The sequence below is a fragment of the Grampus griseus genome (genome assembly GCF_964374135.1).
Source record: "Grampus griseus genome assembly, chromosome: 4".
NCBI lineage: Eukaryota > Metazoa > Chordata > Mammalia > Artiodactyla > Delphinidae > Grampus > Grampus griseus.
The window spans coordinates 81,211,999-81,230,738 of record NC_138997.1 but is presented as its reverse complement, the minus strand read 5'-3'; the positions used below and the strand labels follow the sequence as shown (position 1 = coordinate 81,230,738).

The 18,740-nt window shown below is 43.2% G+C and overlaps 1 protein-coding gene and 1 long non-coding RNA gene across 2 annotated transcripts in view; one reads left to right on the top strand and one right to left on the bottom strand.

Annotated features, from left to right (window-relative positions):
* Nucleotides 1-12,517, bottom strand: part of LOC309821445 — a 30,643-nt gene extending 18,126 nt beyond the window's left edge. The window contains exons 1-2 of the long non-coding RNA XR_014296614.1: nt 12,409-12,517; nt 8,138-8,245 (exon numbers count right to left, since the gene is read on the bottom strand). This is a non-coding gene — a long non-coding RNA (uncharacterized lncRNA). The remainder of the gene's footprint in view (nt 1-8,137; nt 8,246-12,408) is intronic.
* Nucleotides 12,353-18,740, top strand: part of KLF3 (KLF transcription factor 3) — a 36,773-nt gene continuing 30,385 nt past the window's right edge. Inside the window, exon 1 of the mRNA XM_082652731.1 lies at nt 12,353-12,724. The gene's annotated coding sequence lies outside the window, so the exon portion shown is untranslated. The remainder of the gene's footprint in view (nt 12,725-18,740) is intronic.

Below are 18,740 nucleotides of genomic sequence, written 5' to 3'. Positions count from 1 at the left end.
AGCAGTTACGCCGAACCCCAGCCCTGAGTCCAAAGAGTCAGGAAAGGCACTGGCAAATCCAAATCTCTTTTACAACTTGGGCACAAGTCCTACTAAAAGTGGGAAATGGAGAATTGCAATTACAGAGCCGTGGTGCTGTTAATGTCGCCATTAACATCATTCTAATAAACATACATCAGGCCCTATTTTTGAATAATGTCTATTTGACTAATGCTGGGAGTTTCCTTTTCAAGGATTCTTACTATTCTTTCCTTTGGCTGGTTTTTTGTTTTTTGTTTTATTTTTTTGATTGACTAGACACCGCAGATAACCAAATCAGCAGCAGGGTGCAGAAATACGTTTGATCTCTGCCTCTGTGGGCTTGGCAAACAAGCTAGAGTGTGTTTATGCAATCATAGGCAAAAGAAATACTGCATAGAATTAATTACTCTTTTTTTTTTACTATCAGTCCTTTTTCTGATTTTCCTGATATGAAACATGACTCAGTGTAAGGAAAAGTCTTTCCTCTTGATTTAATGCAAAAACTTTAGGAAAAATAAGTGTGATATTCCTCAGTTTGTTTTCTGACCATTTGATCTCATCTTCATATGACCTTTAAAAAAATCCTGTTGTTATGTTTCTTTTCATTTAATTGGATCCAAACAATAATGATAAACAAGATAACTGGAGAAAGGAGGGTCCTAACCTCACAGGTAAGTGTGGATATCACCGTCTTTGACTATTTTAATGTGCTCCTCATTGAATCCCCAGTCTAACTTTCTCTCCATTTTTATGTGATGTAAGAGGACATGTTGAATGGAATTTTTATTGATAATAGTTTGAATAAAATATTTAATTATAATATTCCCCTTGGGAAATTAGACTCTAATAACACTATTTTGAGTAAAGTTTATATTTTCAGGAGTATAACTCAGAAATACTAAAGCAAGTGATACGGAATAAGGTATAAAATATCAAAATACAAATCAATACTACATAAATCAGACTGTGGACATCCTTTTATAGATAAATAAATTCAAATGGAAAAGATCATTTACGTGGTCAAGGAAATTAGTTGTTGGAATAATATAGAATTGTCCATTAAGTATAAAGAGTTGAGACAGGAACTATAAAAAGATAAAGCCCTTACCCCAATCAGCTTACGAATAACTACTGGAGTGCAAGCTAACTAGAAGTATAAACTGCACGGGGAGCTGAGGAGGGAGGTAATTCTACTGATAAAAGCAATTTTTCTTTAATTTTTGAAAGATGCCTTTTTTAGATTCAAAAAGAAAATTTGAATTATACACATTTTATTTAAAAAAAATGATACAGGAAAGGTTTTCTTTAAAATAAGATAAACAAACTTTGCCTTCCTTCTTTAGTTTCTAAAGACTATAGAATAGAAAGATTGCTATCTAGAATTGAAATAACATAATCAACAGTGTTATTAGGGAGGGCATCAGGCATAGCAATCACTGTGTCTGAATTAGACAATACATCTTTGTCGGGTCATCTGTACCAAATGGTCTAGATTAAATTAACTCTTTTTTTTTTAAAGAATCTAAAGGTACTTTTGCTTCAAGTACAGAAGAAAGTCAAAGGGAATACATTAAGAAGTATGACAAATTTTGTCATACAAATAGCACTACTCATTTGATAGCACTACCACCTAATCAAAACCGCAAAGTATCAAGGACTGGACTTTGGAAAGGTTCTTTCAAATGCAGCAGAATGGGGAACACCTCGAGATATTTGGTGAGGGAAAGCAAACAGATTCTACCAACAGTATCTCTCCTGAAACATGGTAAATAAATCCTCATCAAGACATTTCCTGGGAATTTCTGGTGGCGCAGTGGTTAAGAATCTGCCTGCCTAGTCAGAGGACAAGGGTTCGATCCCTGGTCCGGGAAGAGCCCACATGCCGCGGAGCAACTAAGCCCGTGTGCCACAACTACTGAGCCCACACTACACAACTACTGAAGCCCGCACGCTCTAGGGCCCGCATGCCGCAACTACTGAGCCCATGTGCTGCGACTACTGAAGCCCGCATGCCTGGAGCCTGGGCAACAAGAGAAGCCACCACAATGAGAAGCCCACACACCAAACGAAGAGTAGCCCCTGCTCACTGCAACTAGAGAAAGCCCACGCGGAGCAAGGAAGACCCAAAGCAGCCAAAATTACATATATATTAAAAAAAGGCCTTTCCTGTATCCTCCTGAATCTTGGGAACTTCTCTAAAATGCCCTCATCTTCTCAGGACTAAGTGAAATACAGTGAATTTTATTTGAAAATTGTGCCAAGTAAACGCACAAATGGGAAAGGAGAAAAACTTGTGTGAGCCTGGGGGAAATCTTCATTTTTCTGACAGCCACAAAATACTAAGAGAAATGAGTTTAGGATTCCACCATTGTTAATTTCAGCTTCTTTTGAATCTTTATATTTCTTATCTCCAGCACAGAAAAGGAAATTGGTTACATAAATTACTGTGTAGCAAAAATTGTATTCAATGAGTTTTGAAAGTGTTTCCCTCTTTTTTTTAGAAAGTGAATTTTCTATGAAGATACTGTGACTACTAGGCAGAATTGTATATTCAGTGGTACTGATGACTTCTTTTATGATGGTATTCCAAAAAATTTTTTAAATATTTCTCATAAACCTGCTAAACTTAAGAGGTGCTAGAATCCATAATGTTCATTAAGTAACAGATCCATTTGCAACGATAATGAACAAAATTGAAATGTAAGTCTAAACAGCTCATGTAAAACTGCTGACTGGCTAAAATATTCTTTAAAATCTAATAAACTAAAGATTATACTGATAGCATAAACACAGTATACATTGTAGATCTTTCTTGTCCATATCATAACTGAGTAACTTTAAATAGGCAAAGATCACCCAAAAAGTACTGTACATAGTTCAAAGTTCCCCCATATTTCCTTTTTATCCCCTCCTGAAAATACAGTGTCTTCAAGAAAAGGGGTGGAGGGAGGCAAACACTGGAATACACACTGAGACATAATTTAGAGGTGTTCATGATAGAAGAAAGCACAAGTCAGTGAATTAAAAATTGAATATATGCCGTGCCTTCTTTGGTATGAGAACACATAAAAATAGAAATTTAAAAGTAACTAACCAAGAGAAGAAAAACATGGCTAAAAGGGCCGGTAGCTGAGTTGGGGTGGGGATGGGCTGGGGGACAGAGTCAGGGAGACAAACAGGATGCCAGGAGGTGAGAAATAAGGGTGGGGAGTAGTGGGCAATCTGAAGAGGAACTAACAAGGTCTGTTGCTTATAGTTACCCAGAAAACTTTAAGAATAATAACAGACAAACAAATGTAGCTTAAAGAAACCTGAGAGAAGCTAGCCCCTGCTGGCTGGGACGACAAGCCCCCCTGTATTAATGGTGCTTGGGGAGGCGAAGGTAATCTCCCACATATTCACATTCAGCACAACTGCTGACACTCCTGTTTCCCGTTGAATCAACAGATCCTGGCGAAAGACCACGGGGAGAGGGTGGGTGGACCTTGTGCTCTGGGAAGTATATTTCTGTCTCTTGAGAAATAGGAACTTTGGCTCTATTCAGTCCAGTGTGCTGGGTTTTCTGGTTTTTCGGTTTTGTTTTGTTTTTTAACTTTTTCTCTTTGGAGTCGCTTTTAAAGCAAATACACGCTATTTTGAGGAAGAATCTCAGTTCCAAGAACGTGCACAGATTCAAGCAGCAGTTAAAAAGCCAAACAATCAATAAAGGAAGATGGTCACCCTGTCCCGCGACCTCACCTCCTAGAGCCCCTCCCTTTCCACCCACAGCCCCCCATACGCCCCCCCACCTCAAAACTCACAGGCGCAGAACCACACCTCTGACTCCGGGTGCCTTCAAGGGGCCACCTTGTAAAACTGTGCTTCAGGCCCTACATTTAATTACACACAGCGTGCACATTACTTTCTTAGCTATTTAAAGAAGCACACTTCTTATAACAAAAGTAATATACGCCCACTAAAGAAAAAAAGGCACATAAGAGCATTGAATGGCAAAAAAAAAAAAAAAAAAAATCACCTTCACTCTTATCACTTTGCTATTACATTATTATGATTTCAATATTGTCTGCTGTTAGCAAATCTTCTTCTATTACAAGGGCAATGAAGAATTCTCTACTGTTCATGTGATCCCACCATATGCTTATTATTTTTCTAGACGTATCAGCAAACTTGTAAGGCACTTGTGAGTGTGGACAGGCTTGCCAGATTGGGAAGCTAAGGAATGAAAGTTGAAGCCTTCTTCCCCAGTAAGTACCAGGGAAACTGGTGCAACTGGGCTTTTACACAGAGGGAAACGCTTCACATGTCACAGTTCAGGATTTGGAGGTAAGCATGCTACACACTTGGAATCAGCTGAAAAAGGAAGGCAGCGAGGCCACTTCCCTAGGGTATAATTCGCACAACATCCCTCTGCTGGCTTAGTTACTGAAGAGGGAAGATGTGTGAGTGTGTGTGTGTGTGTGTGTGTGTGTGTGTGTGTGTGTGTGTGTGTTTCGAGTGAAAGAGATGGTGTGCGCACACACACATATATATGTGTTTCTCCCCACGGCACACGCGCCATAGTTGCTGCCTCCTGCACTGCACTGGTGGAACTTTCCATTAGAGTTATTTATATTTAATGTCATTTTATATGCTATCATGCATCTCACTTGTTCAGAAACCTTCCACGGTTTCCCAAAGTCTGCTGGAAAAAATTGCATCTCTTTGGCATTGCATTTTCCCCCCAGCACAGCCTCAGCTGACCTTTCCTAGCTTGCCTTATACCACGTGGTTCGTCCACCCCTCCACCACCAAATCCTGGGCCCCTGGGCTCCTCTCCAGACTCCAAAATGCAGTGTGGAGCCCCCTCTCCCTCCAGCAGTGAAGTTCTGTCACTGTTTATCACCTCCTCCATGAAGATTTTGGGGATTTTCCTGACCAATGTGATTTCTTTTGCAAACCTATAAACTCCTTGAAGACAAGGCCCAAACTGCACAAGAATACTCGTAGTTTTTGAATGAATCAGTTTACCTTTTTATCCTTTTAACACCCATATAAGGGTTCTTTTCTAAATTTGGCTCATTATATTCTGCATTGTGTAATAATTAATTAAGCAAATATATATATTCTTTCAAATCTCTTGAACACAGGGATCATATACATATTTCTTGCACTCCTACACCCACCCCAGACCTATGGCAAATATTCAACCAGTACTTACCAAACTAACCCAAATCCAGGATTTAAATGCCAATACATTTTCCATAATATAGAGGAGAGGTTTGGAAACATAACGAGTAAGGCTCATTGCAAAACAAGCTGAAAGATGGGAGGTACTTTATCTTACTTTGTGGGTCTCCCATTCTCTTAGAAATAAGTTACAACTTAGAAATAAGTTACATTCTCCATTTTTATATGTGTAGGTCATTGACTTGGGAATTACAATTCATTTCCCTTTGAAATAAATGTTATAAATAATGTTTAAGATCCCTGATAAGTCCCCCAAAGCCAATCTGAACACTCAGTGAAGCAGAAATAGTATATTTGCAATAAAAAGTAGAAAATAAAACTATTGATATATTTTACTAGTACAATAACCAATAAAAACAACTAAATACAAGTGATTATTTTTAACTTGAATAATCATGATTCAAGGAAAGCAGATTTCACTATACAAAAAGGAGGATATATCTAATCATTCTCTCCTGGTTGCTATCATTCACCAGTCTCTTGGGAAATCAAGATGTGGCCTGAGGACCTAGGTCTTACTCTTGATTCCCCAATCTGGACAAAATTATGAGTAATTTCAGCATCCACATGGAACCACATTTAATACCCCATTCGTTCTGTTCCTTCGTCTCCTCATTTTCAGGGATATTCTCCACCCATCTCTTCTCCCACACCCACAGGCACACCCTGAACCATGCTACCCCTGGGGATAGCATGCATCTCCTTTAAATGTTAAACTCATATATCCCCACTCTCTGGGAACTCACCTTCTAACCTTCCAGGTCATTCATTACATTATTCCCAACACACCCATTCTCCGACCTACTTGAAATGTCCAGTTCACTGATCCTTTGCCCAGATCTCTAGAGTGTCCTTCTGTTTTAGCTCTCCAGCTCAGATTCCAATATCCAACATTTCAACTATTTTTGTACTACTGTCCTTCAATTGCATTGTTCTGTCAAACATAATCCAGGACAATTTCAATTGTCCACCTGCATTAGAAATAATGAGAGCTCCTGGGTTGGGTGTGCAGGACACATACCATTTTGATCTTTATTAAAAGTCATGGTCACCTAACTCAACCTCAGTATTTCCTGGCAATCCTAAATTGGATGGCTGGTTGGATGGATGGATGGATAATATTAGTGAAAACTTGTAGAGATGCTAAAGAGAATCTCTGCACCCTTTGTAATGCTTTTGAGATGGGTGACCCTTAGTCTAGCATTTCTAATTTTACTTCAAAACATGTGGCTTTGCAATTCTGAGAAAGAGTAAAGTTGGAGGCATCACAATTCCTGATTTCAAAACTATGTTACAAAGCTATAATAATCAAAACAGTATGGTACCAGCATAGAAACAGACACGTAGAACAATGGAACAGAATTGAGAGCCCAGAAATAAATCCACATGTAGATAGACAGTGATATTTGATAAAGGAGTCAAGAATACTCAGTGGGAAAATGACAGTCTCTTTAATAAAAATGGTATTAGGAAAACTGGATATTCACATGCAAAAGAATAGACTGGACCCCTATCTTACACTACACACAAAAGTTAACTCTGAATGGATTAAAGACTTAAATGTAAGACATAAAAACATAAAACTACTCAAAGAAAACATAAGGAAAAATCTCCTTGACGTTGGTCTTGGCAACAATTTTTTGGCTATGACACCAAAAGCACAAAGAACAAAAGAAAAAATTAACAAGTGGGATTACATCAAACTAAAAGGCTTCCGTACAGCAAAGGAAACCATCAACAAAATGAAAAAGCAACCTATGGAAGGGGAGAAAATATTTGCAAACCATCTATTTGATGAGGGGTTAATATCCAAATTGAATAAGGAACTCATATAACTCGACAGTAAAAAACAAAAACAAACAAAAAATAGTTTTAAAAATGGGCAAAGTACTTAAATAAACATTTTTTCCAAAGAGGACATACAAATGGCCAACAAGTGCATGAAAAGGTGCTTGACATCACTAATCATCAGGGAACTGCTAATCAAAATCACAGTGAGATACCACCTCACATCTGTTAGAATGGCTATTATCAAAAACACAAGAATAACAAGTGTTGGTGAGGATTAGAGAAAAGGGAACCCTTGTGTACTCTTCTTGAGAATATAAATTGATACAGCCACTATGGAAATCAGTGTGGAGGTTCCTCAGAAAACTAAAGATAGAACGACCGTATTATACAGCAATCTCATTTCTGGGTACATATCCAAAGGAAATGAAATCACTATCTCAAAGAGGTATTTGTACTCCCATGTTCATTGCTGCATTATTTATAATAGGTAAGGTATGGAAACAACCCAAGTGTCCCTCAACAGATGAATGGGTAAAGAAAATGTGATACACACACACGCACACACTGGACTATCACTCAGCCATTAAAAAAGAAGGAAATCCTGCCTTTTGCAACAACATGGATGGACTTCAAGGGCATTATCCTAAGTGAAATGTCAGACAGAGAAAGACAAATACTGTATGGTCTCACTTACATGTGAAATCTGAAAAAGCCAAATTCATAGAAACAGTAGAATGGTGGTTGCCTGAAACTGGGAGGTGAGGGAAATGGGGAGAAGCTGGTCAAAGGATACAAACTTCCAGCTAGAAGATGAATAAGGTCTGGGAATCTAATGTACAGCATCATGTATATAATAAACAAATTGTATTCTATACTTGAAAGAAGTTGTTAAGAGTAGATCTTAAATTTTATTACCACCAGAAAAAAAAAAAGTAATTACGTGAGGGGATGGAGGTGTTAACTAACTTTATTGTGGTTATCACTTTGCAATATATATGTGTATCTAATCATCATATTGTACACCTTAAAATTACATATGTTATAGATCAATAACATCTCAATAAAGCTGGAAGAAAAAGAAAGGAGAAAAAAAACATACATTTTCCTTTAGGGTAGATGTGTCTGTGTTGATCATAATTTCACAAGCACGTGACAATTTTCTGCCTTCATAACTCAGTCCATCATCACACAAGGAGGAGAAACTTTCCTGGGGAAAGAATGGAAAAACTCTGAAAGAGAGTGGAGGAGGGAGAAAGAATCTCAAGAATATGTGTCTGTGTATCAGAAGGAGATTGCCTGAAACGGAACTAACTGTGATATAAGCCCTGAAAGAGAAAGTGGAGGTTTATAGTGGCTTGTATCCACTAGGCTCTGAATCAATCTCAACATAGTGTTATTGTTTAGTTGTCATCTGTTAATCAACAAATATTTTTGGAACAACTTATATTTGCCAGACACTGTTCCAGGAGTTTGGGAAACAGCATTGAAGAAGACAAGAGGGTGCAGAGAAAAGGAAACCCTCCTACACTATTGGTGGGACTGTAAATTGGTGGAGCCACTATGGAGAACAGTATGGAGGTTCCTTCGAAAACTAAAAATGGAACTATCATATGAGCCAGGAATCCACTCCTGGGCGTATACCTGGAAAAAGTCATAATTCAAAAAGGAGTGAAGAAGACAGTGTCCTTGCTCTCATGGAGCCCAGGTTATAATGGGGAGAAAAGGTTAAAAAAAAAAAAAAGCAAGGAGAACTAGACATTGAATGAGGAAGGGAGGGATATTTTAGATTGTGTGGTCATTCCTAAAGATGTAATATTTGATCTGAAAACTAATGTTGAAAGAAAGAACTATCTGTATGGAAATCTGAAATCTTGCTTTCCCCTCATGACTACAAGACGGCTGCCATAGCTTCAAGCATCACACCCTCACATAACTTCCAAAGCAGGTCTGGGGGGTTATCCTTACAAGAGTTTCCATTCATCAGGAAGAAACATTTTCCATAAGCCCCAGCACACTTCCCTACAGGTCCCACTGGCCAGAACCAGGTCACATAGACATGGTTCTCTCCACTCACCAGCAAAAACGATTGCAATGATTGGTTGGGAGGAATGATGCTGGCTCCAGGGAGGGGTACCCTTCCCTGAGCACATGCTGCACCAAACCTAAATCAGACTAGCCTGCTATCCTCAAAGAGCAGCAGTGAAGCAGCTACTGGAAGGACCAAGCTTGAGATATTTCATTTACCCAGGATATATGGATTTATCCAGTACCAAAGCTTGTGCCACGCACTGTACTAGTATTAGGAATAAAAAGAAGACCTAGACACCACTTTGTACCATCTCCTTAAAAACAGTGAGGGGAACTCCTTCTTCCCTCTCCCTCACTATTTCAAAGGTACAGTTTATGGCCACTTGCCACCCTGAAGCCCCCTCTCATCTTTTTGGTCTGAATGACTTCTTCTCAATTCATAGTTCACACTTACTCATTTTACAAACATTCATTGAACATCTGAGCCATAAGGATACAATTTTGCTAAAAAGACAATGTCCGTGCCCTCACAGAGTTTCTATTTCAGTGACATAGAGAGGTAAAGAGTCAATTACAAGAAAGAATAAAAAGAGGTGAAGCCTGGGTGCTATCAGGGTACCAAGAAGGAGCACCTCCACTCATCCAAAGGTGGGGTGAGGGATGGTAGTAAGAAAAGATAAATTTCATTGAAGATGTCATTTAAAGGATGAATAGAATTTAGGGAAATGAGAGTGGAGGTCAGGAGTTGGGGAGAAAGCCAAGGAGGCTAGTCCAGCTAGAAAAATGAGCATGTGCAAAGGGCCAGAGGTGGAGACAGAGAGTTGGAGGAAAGCAAAGGAAAGAAGCTCATTGTTGCTGGAGAAAAGAGTGGGAGGGGAGCCCAGGTAGAGATGAGTTTATAATGACAGGTGAAGGTCAGGTCAACATTGGGGCTAAACTCTTGGACTTTATCCAGAGAGAAGCCATTGAAGGGTTTGACACGTTTAGGTTTGCATTTTAGAAAAAGGCATTCTTAATCCTTTGCTCCAATCCCTTACCCACACTTCAGCCACGCTGCAAACAGGATGACCAACAAGACACTGTGGCAATAGGCTGGGCCAGGGTGGTGGCCAAGGAGTGGGTGTTGATTGAGGAGGTCAGGGATTCAGTGAACCACAGGACTGTGACCAGCGAGGGAGGGGGGAGGAGTTAAGGATGACTTCAGGCAGTTCTGGTTGGGGCACCTGGAGGGATGGTGGTGTCCTTCACTGGATGGATTCATTTTTGGACAAGTTATGTTGAGCTGTCTCCCACAGGGCACTGAACACAGTTGTGTTCATTAATTAATCTTTTTTATGACTTCTCTCCTCCCTCCCGCATCTTTCATATCAAAGCCCCTCCCTATCAGATAAACCTACTTCAATCTTCTCTTCAGGTTTTCATTACTCTGTGTCCCCTGAGTGAAGCCTGTAGTTTTTGAGACCCCACTATGAGCGAGGCACAGAAATGCAAAACAATTTCACCAGTCATCACTAATATGTTGTTGTTTTTTCTCAGCTAAGTCGTCTAATCAGACATTTAACGGTGTCAGTGATCAATGGGTTGCAATTAGTAATTGACCCGAATCCAACTTTTTCCCTTGTATTTGTCTTTATTCACTAAAACAAACAAACAAACAAACAACCTCATCCCTTTACATTTTAAAGATTAATCTTATGGGACAGTATGATGGCACATAAACCGGTGTCCATTCTGGGTGTTTTCCACGTGGTCTTTTATGTATACGCATTTTTTTTTTACAACAAGCAATTTCACTATTTGAGGTTTCCCGGTACTAATTTTATAATACTGTGTAGTTACATGCCGGGGCTCCGAATATACTCTATCTCTACGTTTTAAGTAGTACCATGCCTGGATGAAGCATCAAAGAGAGAATAGTGAACTTAAAGGGACTTTAAAACATCTTGAAGCAATAACAAGCCATAGACTGCAGCTGGGGCATTTTAAAACAGTGCACAAGACTAAAACAATTGAACCAATTTGTCCTTTGTTCTCTTTATTGCATTCTTTATTACATTAGTACTGCTGAAAAAGAAACTCGAAAAGCATTAAACTTGGGTACCAAGCTCTCCAAAGTCCTTCCAGGGGCCTGGCTGGGACAGAAAGCGAGTTTCCGCCTCCCGGCTCCTGTGAACTCCCCCGAGGACGCTCGCGCTCGGTCCCAGGGAGGCGACACGAAAGGAAAGGTCGCCGCTCCGAGCCCTCAGCTCGCCCCGAGTTCTCCCTCTGGGCGGGAGGATCTGGACCGAACTTTGCCAAGTTTTCCGACAGGCCTGGCTGAGCAAATGCCGCTGCGCCTGTCGCCGTTACGCTCCAGCGGCAGGCCCGGCCGTGGGAAGTTTGTTCGAGGGTCTCCCGGCCTTCAAAGAAAAGTCCCGGGAGGTGGGGGCACCACCCTGCCGGGCCGCACCCCCGTGGAGCGGGCGACAAGGGGGCCCCGGCGCCCCCGGGCACAAAGAAAGCGCGCCAGAGGATGGCTAACGACCTTGGAAACTCCGGACCATTTTAGGGTTTAAGTCACCCTAACTGCCCTCCCTTTCCTCGCCGCTCTTTCTCTCCCGAATCCGCCCCCGTCCACCCGCTGCTTCACCAGCGGTGCCTTTTTCTGCTTTTTCTTTAAGAGAGTTGTCTGCGCTGGGCCCAGGAGGGGCCGCGCTGGGCGCGGGGCCCAGCCCTTCCCGCCACGCCCCGGGGCCGCCCTTCCCGCCGGAGCCGGCTGATTGATGGCCCCGACCGTCCCGGGTCCCCCGCCTCGGCTCGCCCGCGAGCCCGGCTGTGTGTTTTGGAAGCGGCGCAGCGGGCTGCAGCGCTGTGACGCCCGGAGCGGCCAGCGCCGCCCTTCCTTCCCCCCGGGCTCGGGCGGCGGCGCGGCGGCGGGTCCGGGCCGGGCGGGGCCATGGGCTCCCGGGCGGAGGGCTACAGGGAGGGGACTTCGGGGCGGGGGCTCCAGGGCGGGGGCGCGGGGCCGGGCGGAGGGCGGAGGCCGCGCACGCCCAGCCCCACGGCCGCACCGCGCCTCGCGGGACAGGTTGGGCAGGCGGGGCGGCGCCCGGCTCCGGGGAATAATGAGTGTCTGTCAGGCCGTCCCCGGGTGACTGGGCGGGGCGGGGCGGAGGCGGCGCGGGAGGCGAGGGTGGCGGGGGAAGGGCGCAGGGCGGGGTGCGTGTTTGCGCTAGTGACTCGGCCGACCCCTCCGGCGGCTGCCTCCACCCAAGTGGGTGGGGACCCGCCCAGCCCGGGCGGCCGCGGCGGCTCCCTCTCCCCTCCCTGACCCTCCCACCCCGGGTCCCAGCCTCTACTTACCCCGCCAGCCCTGGGAGGCTCGCAGAGCGAGCGGCGCCGGCGTCATGTGACTGCCCGGAGTTGGTGCCAGGAGCCAGAGGGGAGCCAGGAGCGGAGCCGCGCGGAGCCGGGGCCCGAGCTGGAGCGCAGCGCGAGCGCCCGCCGAACCGAGCCGAGCCGCGCCCGCCGCACGCGCGCCAGTCCCCGTCCCCTGCGGCCGCCACCGCCAACGCCGCCGGGACTGGAGCGCTGACACCACTGCATCCGCGGGTTTCCAGGCAGCCCGGATCCGGGCCTTTATTTCTCGCCTGCAGCGCTCAGCACCGCGCCTCGAAAAGTAAGTCCCCTCTCCCTCACCTTTCCTTCTCGCCCCGACTCCCGCTGCCCCCCTTTTCGGCTCGTCCGGTTTCCTTTTTTTTCCCCCCAAGGGGGGGCGCGCAGTGAATGGGTTGGGGGTGCAGCGCGGAGGTTGGGGCGCTCCTGAGCTTGGGAAAGTGCAACAGCTCCAGGCAGCCGGGGGTTGGGGTGGAGGAGGAGGAGGGGGCCCCCGGGTTCAGCGGTGGAAAGTGTGGGATTGGGGAGAGCCACCGTGCGGATCGGCGGGTGCGGGGAGCGAGGCTGGCGGCGCCTGCCGCGGCCCCAGTTAGGGCGCGGGCGGGGGCTCACCTGTGTGGTCCCCCAACAGCCGCCCGCCCGCCCGCCCGCGATTCCCTCCAAAGCCCCAGAAATCTCAGTTCCCTCCGCGTGTGGCAACGTTGTTTGGAGAAAGGTAGCGCAGAGGCCGCGCGCTCCCGCTCCTCCCCCTCCTGTTCCCCCACCCCCCGCGCTCTCCCCCTCCCCCTCCCCGCCCTCCGCCTGCGCCCCCAGCAGCCCCCCTCCTCGGACGGGGCGTGCTGTCGCTCACCCGCCGGCGGAGCAAACTTGGAGCAGCTTCGCGGGCCTTCTGGGAAGAAACTTGGGGCGATTGGGAGTGAAGGCAAACATCCCAGTCTCGGTGCTGGAGCCCAGGAGCTGCCAGGGCGTCTGGATTCCCGAGGGCAGGAGAAAGAGCTGGCCGGGTTTGGAGAGTCCTCCTCCGGTGCAAGGAGAACCTGCCGCAGTGTCTGGAGCAAGGATTGCAGCGTGGCTGGAGGCGGAGAACGCCTTAGGCAACTGCCCGCAGTGTTAGGGACCCGAGCCGGGTGGGGACTGAGGGACGGATCCCTGGACCCGCACCCTTGGGACCTACCTTTCCGAGTGGCTTATTTGGAGATGGCAGACAATACCTGGAATTGTCATAGCTACTTCTTTGGCAGATAAAAGAGAGAACACTCTACGCTGCTTTAAATTTTACAGCAATATACAATAATACTAGATGAAGAACGTGTGAATGGGACTTTTTTTAAAGTCAGGTTAAACGGAAATTGGTAATTGCTCACCTTCTTGTATTTCACTAAAATAAACATTTTACACTGAATTTTTTTTTACTCAGAATGTATTTTTCCATTAATGTCATCCAAGACACTTAAATGTATTTATATTCTCACAAGAATCTAGTATATGGAGAAAAGTATGAAGTAGTATTCTGAGTTCATTTAGATTTAGTATCTGTAATTATTAAGCAAAATCAAGTGGGGAATAGGGCAGTTGTTCACTATAGGTTATTCCACAGAACAATTTTGTGCTGTCCTTTGCTGAGTGCTTTATGTATGAATTTGAGGAGCATTTTTAAGAGAGAAATCCATCTGGATGATAATCTTTCTAGCCCAAGAAAAGACTTGCTTCTAGGGAAGAAACAATTTAATAACACTAACATCTTCAAAATTTTGTGAGTTAGTGTCTTTAAAAGAGTTAGTAGTATCTTTAAAAGAGTGGATGAGTTTCTTCTGACTTGAAACATGGATTATGGGAGTTGCCCTTATTCTGTTAACAGAACCTGAAATGGGATGTTTGATTAATTTCATTTAGCTCCCTAGAGAAACTGATATCTCAATTTCTACAGTCAGTGGGGTTTGCTGCAGAACTGTTAGAAGAAAGCAGCCTAATGTACTGTGGGTGAGGTCAGTGAAGACAGGCTGTAAGGAGCATTCTGTTTGCATGAAGAATGCAAGTATGAAAATCCTAACGTGAGAACAACAAAAGTAACTGCTTAGACCACAGAACCTTGTCAGAGGTAAAACATGACAACATAGCTTTGGAGAGAGCTATTGTTTTTTTCACTGCAAAGTTTCTAAATTAAAACCCAATCTTCTGGTTGCTATGGACACAGTGATGCCTTTTTTTTCTTCTTTCTTTCTTTTTTTTTTTTTTTTTTACCTGTAGTTATGTCTGCACACAGATTCTTAAATCTCTGCTAATAGAAACCTGAGTTAAACAGTACTGGCTAACAAAATAAAGAAAAATCAGAAAAGGACTAGTGAGCGGATTTTGCTACCTTAAAAATACCTAAAGGAAAAATAGACATTTTAGGATATCTTACACAAATTGATACTCTATTCTGCAGATTGTATAACAATTTTGGATTAAATGAAATATCAGGAACAGAATCAGATTCTCAAAAGGTGGATTTTTGTAAATGTGTGTACATGTCGAACAGATGTGCAGCTGTGTGGACGTATCTTCGTAACTATGCAGTTGAAAAAGACAGTGAAAATTTGGGGTGACTCTAGATGTCCCACACTCTTCATCTTAGAATTTAGTTCTGTGGCTCAGGGACACTTACAGTTGGTCCCACTTCGGTTATGCGGGATGACCCCAGTGTCAACTGAATTCTCAGCAGCTGTGCTGTCTCATTTTCCTCTTGATGCTCTGAGGCTGAACAGTGATCATTACCCTATTACCTTAACCCAGAATTTGATCGTGACTAGAGACCATCCATTAGGATGGGGGAGAAAGAGACAAAAGAAATTGGTAGGGAGGCTGGTGTTAATTAGGAAGGTTTCTGCTGCTTGAATATGATAAAATCACATGTTCACTTACGGTGTTTACTGTATGTGGAAGCTCCTATTTGTAAATAGGGCAGGTCCCCTGTATAAAGCTGGTGTTATTATTCACACCCATAGAACAAACACCTCCACCCCCCTGTTGTTGTCTTAAAAAACTCCAGCTGCTCATGAATATAGGGTCAGGGAGGGCCGGCTAAATGTTTCTCTGTGCTTTCTCTCCAGCACAGCCAGCAGAGCTGTTTCCTGTTCTTTGTTTCAAGGCTGGGGTTTGCGTCATACATTCCAAGTGGCATATGTGTGCTCTTTCCTGTTTCAGGCTGTTTTCTGGTAGATCAGTAGCCCAGACCAGGCCGTGGTCCCTGCCCCTAAACTCCCTATCCCCACCCAGGGAGTTATCATGTCTCTACACACTTACGATTGCCTAAGACGCCTGCGTTATGTCATAATGAGAAGTCAGTTAACCTTTTCACATACACCCTTTGCTCCCATGTGTTTGTATGGGTGAATAAATGCTTTTACCTTTTTTAGTTTATCATTGCCAGCTTGTGATTTTAAGAAATGTGTGTGCATGTTGGCTAGAAATCTAAAGGAGGTTGTTTTGTTTGTTTGTTTTTCATTCTTGTTTTGAGATAGGCATTTTGCCCTGAAGCTGTCAATTTTGGATGGGGTTACCACCTTACAGTTTAAGAAGATCTAGCATGATCTGAAGGATGTGGCTCACCCTTGCATTTCACACAGGACATTCAAGGCACAGGAGGCTTCATGGGATGGAGAACTCAAGCAGCCTTGGCAGCTTGGACAGACTTGGAAGTCTTGCTTATGTTTTAAGGGAGAAATCTTCTATTGAAGCAAAACATAAGATGTATTGAGAGTACTACAGGATTATTTCTTTTTAAGGACAAAGATTTGACTGTATGCTACATCTGATTTCCAAACTGTTCTAAGAATAAAAAGCTCAAAAAAAAGGAGAACTGGAATAAGTTCATTTAATGATAGTTTGGAAATTTTTAACCTTATATTTTGAAGACAGAAGGAGAATGCTCTTGTTTTTATTGTTTTACAGTAACAACTTTCTCATAATCCACCCCCCCTTTTTTTTGGTATATTCTGTCAGTTGTGAGTTAGCAAATTTCTGGGTTAACCATTTAAAACCTACTTTAACAAACTATTTTTCTGTTGGTTCTCTGGAAATGAAGTTTTAAAAACAAGGTTGGAAAAGAAAACTTTTGACAAGTTTCCCCCTTAAATGTCTTATTTGGGGATTTTCTCTAAAATCTAAAGGAATTATCTGCAGTGTTCTCTAATGGAATTAATGGAATGAGTTGCTGAGGAAGCACATCAGGCCCTACCTATTCTTCCCCAAATCGGTAATAATAATAATAATAATAATGCTTTGGTTTTAACATCTCTTCCCATCACGTTTTTCTTTGATAGATAAAAGGGAAATGCACAATATGCTATTAAGAAACCTACTAGGGTCAAATAGTAGGATATTGACAACCTTCCAAGAAAAAAGATGGGAGTTTGGAAAGTTTCAATAAGATTTTTCCTTTCTTCTTTGGAGGAAGCAAACTTGCAATACTAAGCTGCTTGTAGGACAAGAGGCCTTTAAACTAAATTCATAAGTAACCCAAATTGAAGTAAGTTTTTTTGGTTTAGTTCCAAAGTTGTGAACAATTCAACTAGATTTGGTAGACTGAGTCTTTATTTGGCTTACCCCAAATCATTCTTTCCTCCCTATTTGTTGGGAGAGGGAGGTGGTTAATAGAGGTGATTAGGATCTAATATGTTCTGTCAGGAAAAATTCTGCAAGCTTTTAAATGTAAGCTAAACAGTTGGGAAAAATTGTACCAGTCTGATAGTAATTATAATTACCAAAAAAGTGAGGGAGGTGAACACAATAGTTTCATCTCTAAACCATGTAAATCATTTATCTCCACCACCCCCCCTTTTTAGATACTTGCCTTCTTAATTTGTCCAAATCAACATTTCTGCTATAAAATGAACAGCTTTCTTAAGTGGTTCTTACTCTCTGTTTTCACACCCAGTTGTGTTTAAGAAAAATAAATACAGGCAACCTCATCCTTTAAGTGTCAGGAATTACATTATTCTGGAAATTGGATTTCTTTCTGAAGTGCTTCAGTTATCATTGGTTATAGCTTAAAAAAAAAAAATCCTAGAGACATAAAACAATTGATATCTGGTTTGCTAATATGTAGTATTCCAGCCAAAACTCATGATGGAGTGAGTTGGAAGGGAAGGATTAGGATGGCTTTTAGCATTCTCATTTTCAAGCCTGATCTGTCCCTTTCTTAGACCCTGTTTCTCATCTGAAGCAGTAATGCCAGAGCTCGAGACAGGAAACCAGACAGCAGTCTGCCCTGATAAGAGAGGGCATTGTCTAAGGAAGGTAGCCCTGCTTTCCCCTCCTCAACTCTCCTTCCTTGAAATTTAGTAGTAATAAGAGACACAATGCTATAGACACAGTTTCTGAACCAGAACTAGGACTGTTTTTTCCCACAGCAAATATATGTATGTATATACATATACACATACATATATATACACACACACACACACATATGTATGTCTCTATGTATATCCTTTTAACTGGCTCTGTGCGTTTTCTGGAATATCACCATAGTTAAATGGCACATTAGAAAAAATTATCAGTATATTTTGTATCTATTTGTCAGAGTATTTAATAGTAAGTTTCTTTCTCTAGCAAAGCAGATTCCTAGAGCTATTGGAAACTCATTCCTTTGTGTTGGCAGGCCGAATACATTATCACTTCCCCCATCTCATTATTAAGGGGAGCTGGAGAGTGAATGTAGTAAGCTAAGTGGCCCTTCAGCCCGTGCATTCTGTGTAACCCTGGGTCTAGCTCTTACCCTCTTCCCGGAAGGGGGTGCCTCCTGAGACAGCCCCCTTCCAAGAGGACCCTGAAGGAGCCCAGCTTAACCTGGGACATGCTTAAGATGGTTGCCAATCTCTAGAAGGCCTGGGGCTCTCCAGAGATGGCCTGGAGCTAGTCTCAACCCAGATCAGTGGAGTTTGGTCAAATCTAGACAGAAGAGGTCCAGCAGACACTGAGGTCAGCGCCTTCTACCCTGGAGAGCGACCTGTGATCCAGTGTGGGGTTTTTCTCCTTTGTCCCATATGCTCTTCATTCTAACTACTGTTGTCCGAGTCTAATCACTGAAATCCACTCTTCTGTTTGTTCTTGCACTTTACACCCTGGTACCTTCCAAAGCTTTGCACCTCCAAACCGCTAACGTTAGGAAGTTCAAGTTCCTGTTCCACTTAGTTCTCCAGACAAGGGTGTTTTGTCTCCCAAGCCTCCTGAGTAAAGTTTTCACATTTACTTTGCGTTTCGGGTTTTAGAAGATGATTTTAAGGCTAGCTGCACTGGCCCCTGGGCAGATTTTC